The sequence below is a fragment of the Capricornis sumatraensis genome, chromosome 8, assembly GCF_032405125.1.
Source record: "Capricornis sumatraensis isolate serow.1 chromosome 8, serow.2, whole genome shotgun sequence".
In the NCBI taxonomy this organism is placed as follows: Eukaryota; Metazoa; Chordata; class Mammalia; order Artiodactyla; family Bovidae; genus Capricornis; species Capricornis sumatraensis.
Genome location: NC_091076.1, coordinates 4800253 through 4806474, shown reverse-complemented (window position 1 = coordinate 4806474; position 6222 = coordinate 4800253).

The window sequence follows — 6222 nt, the reverse complement described above, 5'->3', positions numbered from 1 at the left end:
CCACTGGGTCCCCCGGCCCCCATCATGAAGGGCGGGAGGTACAGAGCTCAGGCTTCTGGTCAGGATGGCGTCACAAGTTGGGTCTCAAGTTGGGGCAGGACCCTCACCCCTGATCCCTGACCCGACACTCAGCAGTCCTAATAAAATGGAAAGAGGAATTCTAAACACATGGAGCCACACCCTCCCAAAGATAAACATCCCCGTGTTCCAGAAAACAGACAGAAAGTGGGCAGTCAGAGGCAGGAAGCTGCGGGCCTGCTGGGCTCCTGGTCTGGTTGGGGCTTTCCTGTTTGTCAGAGGCAGAAAGGCTGCTCCCGTTGCTATGGCCACATAACAAAATTTACCCAAAACTCTGTGGTATAAAACCACCGTTTATCCTGCTCCCTGTTCTGGGCTCAGGAATTTGGACCGAACTCAGCAGGACCCAGCGATTCAAGATGCTGGCCCGTGGCTCAAAGCGGGAGGACTCTGGTGAAACCGGCCCCTGGCACATCGGGATCAGGCCGATGCCTGTCTCCAGCCAAGACCTTTTTGCTCGGCTTCCCCTGAGCCCACCCTGTGTCCTCACTCTCTTGCCCTGAGCGGCTGTTCCCCATAAGCCAGACTCCCGTCCTGAACTCCTGTGCTTCTGGGAGAAGGGGCCTAAGCCTTAATGTCAGTTACATGCCAATTTCATGCTGATGGCTCCCCAAGGATTATCTTCTCTATGATCTTCCCTAGCTCCAAATAGAAGTCTGCTCGCATCTGCCCTTGGGTATTTAGAGGCATCCTGAACTCAATGCATCCCTCTCTGAGGGCCTGATCAGCCCCTGGGCAGTGGGCTGGATGGTGGCCCCCAAAAGCTATGCCCACATCCCGATACTCAGAACCTACGAATGAGATCTTTTTGGATAAAGGGTATTTGTAGATGTAATTAAGGATCTCAAGGTGGGATCATCCTGCTGGCTTGTGGGCCCTCAAGCCAATGACAGGTGCCCTTATAAGAGACGAGAGAGGACAGACGGCAGGGAGGAGGGGGAGGCCACTTGGAGGGGGAGGCAGAGGCTGGAGGGATGTGGCCCAAATCCAGGAGAACCTGGAGCCTCGGAAGCTGGGACACGCAGGAAGGCTTCTTCCTCCCCTGGGGCCCTGGGAATGATCGCAGCCCTGCTGACCCCTTGATTTTGGACTTGCAGCCTCCAGAGCCAGGGGCAAACAAGTTTCTGTGGTTTCAAGCCGCCCCAGGACACTGACACACCTTCTAAAGCTGCAGCGCTGTCTTTCAGGTCACCCTCACAGCCATCCTGTTCACCTCCTTCTCATCCCGCCACGGACCTGCCAGCAAGTCCGCTGTGCCCTGCCTTCAGACCACGCTGGAGTCTGCCCGCATCTCCCCTCCTCTGTGGCTGCCCTGGATCCGGGCCCAGCCTCCGCCCTGTCCGCCCTGCACTCTGCCTCAGGGTCCCCACCTGTTTCATGGCGTCTTTCTCCCCCACGTCCTCTTTTCTCTACTTCATTCTGTGATGCCAGGCTGATGCTCCGCGAACCACATCCTTATCCTCTGGTCCTTCCGGGGCTGGTCCCTCCTGTCCTCCCAGTGCTGGGGGTGACGGCTAGCTGCTCATTTTCTCTGCACAGCTGGAGTCCTGTGATGCGATCCTGGGTCTCAAGTGCCCACAGTGACTCCCCTTTTTCGTGACCGGAATCCACGGCACACTGGTCTCCCAGCTTCCAGCCTTGCACCCATGAGCTGGTCTCAACAAAGCAGTTGGAGGGTGGGGGTGAGGGGTGGTCCTGACACACACAGACAAGGGGGCCAGAGTTTGCTGGAAGGGAGTGGGCTCCGGGGTTCCGGGTGAAGTTTCAGAGCTTAGCAAAGTGGAACACAGGAGGACTTCCCTGGTGGTGCAGTGGATAAGAATCTGCCTGCCATTGCAGGGGACACAGGTTCCATCCCTGGTCCGGGAGGATTCCACAGCCGAGGAGCGGCTGAGCCACAGTTGCTGAGCCCGAGCCCTAGAGTCTGCGAGCGGCAGCTGCTGAAGCCTGAGTGTCCTGGAGCCTGTGCTCTGCAACAGGAGAGACCACGCGACGTGAAGCCCACACTCCGCAGCTGGGGAGGGGCCTGCACGAAGCTGCTGCACAAAGCGGAGACCCGGCACAGCCGAAAGAGAAAAAGCGGAACACACGGGACTTTATTACTAGCGCTACACTGTCACAGTATCTGCCTCCCTCCTCCAGCTAGACTGCTGTTTTTTCTTTTTTAAAAAATGTATTATTATTTTTTTGCAGTAGGTTCTGGATGGTTATCTGTTTTAAATACAGTGGTGTGTACATACCAACCCCAAATTCCCAATCTATCCCCTAACCCCCTACCCTCCCCCGCTGGTAACCATAAATTCTTCCTCTATGTCTCTGAGTCTGTTTTTGTTTTGTAGGTAAGTTCATTTCCATCATTTTCTTTTTTAAAGGTTCTGCTTGTAAGGGGTCGGGTGTCACACATTTGTCTTTCTCTGTCTGACTTACTTCACTTACTGTGATAATCTCTAGGTTCATCCATGTGGTTGCAAACCGCATTATTTCACTCTTTCTAATGGCTAATATGCCATGGTTTATACAGTAAGTTCCCCACAAACAAACGCGTTTGGTTCCAAGATCGAGTTCCTCAGTCCAATTTGTTCACGAGTCCAACAAAGTTAGCCCCGGGACCAGCTAACACAGTCGGCCGCGTAGCACCGTACTGTGAGAGGGCTACGATGCGGACCATTTTCTAAAAACCCTTTCTTGAATTCATTACAGTTTTGTTTTAGGTTTTGGTTTGTCAGCCTCCAGGCGTGTGGGATCTTAGCTTTCCGACCAGGGACTGACCCCGCACCCACCCCCGGTATTGGAAGGCGAAATCTTAACCACTGGGCCACTAGGGAAGTCCCATACGGAATAGGTTTCTAATACTTTTCACACAAATAACACAGAAAATACAAACACAAAAAATAAAGAAAGCAATTTTGATCTAATAGTACAGTACCTTGAAAAGTACAACGCTACCAGCTACATCACTACTGTTTTCACGCTTCATTCCAGACACCCTGGGCTTGAGATAAAGCAGTAGTGTGCAGTGCACAGAAGCACAGCCCCTTGTAGAGGTGCATACGTGAGACAGTGCACACCAGACACATGACTGGACGTGCAAACACACAGCTGGACGTGCAAGCACACATTAGCATCTTTGAAAGTTCGCGACTTGAAGATTCATGTGCATATGTAGGCGACTTACTGTGTGTACCAAGTATTTAGCTGTTTTTTTTAATTAACTGTGGGCTACCCTGGTAGCTCAGTTCAGTTCAGGCTCTCAGTTGTGTCCAACTCTTTGCCACCCCATGGACTGCAGGATGCCAGGCTTCCCTGTCCATCACCAACTCCTGGAGCTTACTCAAACTCATATCCATTGAATTGATGATGCCATCCAACCACCTCATCCTCTGTTGACCCCTTCTCTTCCTGCCTTCAATCTTTCCCAGCGTCAAGGTCGTTTCTAGTGAGTCAGTTCTTTGCATCATAGCACAACCTGGTAAAAAAAAAAAAAAAAAAAAAATCCACCTGCAATGCAGGGACATAGGTTTGACTCCTGGGTCGGGAAGATCCCCTGGAGAAGGGATAGGCTTCCCACTCAAGTATTCTTGGGCTTCCCTGGTGGCTCAGATGGTAAAGAATCTCCCTGTAATGTGGGAGACCTGGGTTTGATCCCTGGATTGGAAAAAAAATCCTCTGGAGGAGGGCAAGGCAACCCACTCCACTATCCTTGCATGGAGAATCCCCATGAACAGAGAAGCCGGGCAGGCTACAGTCCATGGGGGTCGCAAAGAGCTGGACACGACGGAGCAAGTAAGCCCAGCACAGCATTAACTGTAGGCCGTACCCGAGTGGTGGACTGTGAAATCAACACGGTGAGCTGTGACCGGCGATTTTAACAAACAGTGACATGAAATAGAAGGGGCAGGACGGAGTGATCAGACGTGACACACGCGGTCAGAGGAGGCGCTGTCTGATGGAACTTTGCTCAGGGCTTTGCGTGTGCACGATCGTGACGTAAATGCATTTCTTTCAGTGAGTCTTGGCTCACGGTGCTTATAAGCTTCACGGGCGTGGCTCTGCACCCGTCTTGCCCCCAGCTCCACCTCCTGGGGCTTCTGGTCATCTGCATGTCTGGGGCTCGTCCCTCTGCAGCCGGGCAGAGCTCTCGGACGGTTCTGCGCTGGGAGCTGTTCTGAGGTCACCTTGCTGTGGATTTTCTTCTCTGTGGCGTCTCTCTGCCCTTTCTCTGGATTTCCTCTCATGCATAGGGCAAATCTGGACGTATTTTCTTTTTGCATTTTCCGTTTTCTCTCTCTTCTTCTTTTGCTTTCTTTCTATGAGCCGTTCCTCATATTGATATTCAGGTTTTAAAAATTCACATGACCACATTTTGCCATGATTTAAGAACTCCTTCTTATCCCCCGTCTCTCTCCTCCTTCCGCTCTTGGGGTGCAGTGCCCTGCTGCCTGCGCCCCTCTTCCAGCAGTGGTTTTATTCCATATTTCCATCATCTGCCTTTGCTGGAGGGCTCTCCTCAGACACCTGGTCTTTATCCACTTGGATCCGGTGAGGCCTGGATGCTCAGATGCTCACAGGCTCCTTGACCTAGGGCTCTGCTGGGGAGCCAGCTGCTGGGCCCTGGAGCCGGGGGGCGGATGTAAGTGTCTGTCTCTCCCCTTAGACTTGTCGGACCCCAGGCAGCGCCGGGGCGGGTGGGCTGGCGGCATCTGCTGCTTTTCCCTCCTCCTCACACCCTTTCTTCTGCGTGGCATCCCTGCCCTGACTGTGCCCCTGGCCTCGGAGCAGAGGGGCCCATCTTACTTACTGCAGAGATGAGACCTGCGCCAACTCTTCTCCTGGGTCGGGGTAGGGGGCTTAGCTGAGTAGCACGTCGGATCTGATAATCAGACTAGCACAGTCCGATTAACTCATTTATTTTTGCTGAGCTGGGTCTCGCCACTTTGCCTGGCCTCCTCTGGTCGAGGAGGATGGGGCTGCTCTTTGTCGCAGTCGGCAGCTTCTCACTGCTGGGGCTTCTCTTGCCGCAGAGCCCCAGCTCTAGGCACGCAGGCTCAGTAGCTGTGGTCCACGGGCTTCGCTGTGGGATCTTCCAGGATCAGGGATCAAACCTGTGTCTCCTGCACTGGCAGGCGGAGTCTTATCCACTGCACCCCAAGGGAAGTCCCAGGTCCCTTTTCTTAAAAAAAAAGAAAAAAAAAACCTGTGGTAAAATATACATAACATAGAATATACCATCTTAGGGCTTCCCTGGTAGCTCAGAGGTTAAAGCGTCTGCCTCCAATGCGGGAGACCCAGGTTTCGATCCCTGGGTTGGGAAGATCCCCTGGAGAAGGAAATGGCAACCCACTCCAGTATTCCTGCCTGGAGAATCCCATGGATGAAGAAGCCTGGTAGGCTACAGTCCATGGGGTCGTAAAGAGTCAGACACGACTGAGCGACTTCACTATACCATCTTAACAATTTTGAAGGGTACAACTCAGTGGCACTGAGCAATTTCACAATATTGTACAGCCATCGCCACCATCCACTTCCAGGACTTTCTCATCTCCCCGAAAGGAAACCGTGCCCCCTAAACCATATTCACTACCCCAGCCCCTGGTCACCTCTACTTTCTTTTTTAAAATTATTTTTAAAATTTTATTCTTAAATTAAAAAAAATTTTTGATCACATCCCACGGCGTGCAGGACCTTAGTTCCTCGACCCGGGTTCTGTGGATTAAACCCACACCCCCTTCACTGGGGGGCAGAATCCTAACCACTGGACCACCGGGGATTCCTGCCTCTGTTCTTCCTTCTGTCTCTGAAGTGATTGCTTCTCTGAAAGGCTTTCTTACCTCCTTGTTAGTTTATTGCCTATGCACCCCACTTCCTCAGCACCCAAGGACCCCCACTTCCTGAGCTTCTGGTGATTCTGTGGAATCAGTCGATTTGACTCAGGAGTGGCCTTCGGTTGATGTATGCGTTTAATCTGCCATCTGATCCCTGGGTTGGGAAGATCCCCTGAAGGAAGGCGTGGCAAGCCACTCCAGCATTCTTGCCTGGAGAATTCCATGGACAGAGGACCCTGATGGTCTATAGTTCATGGGGTCACAGAGTCAGACACAACTGAGTGACTAACTTTCACTTGCCATCTTTACCCCAAAGTTCCTC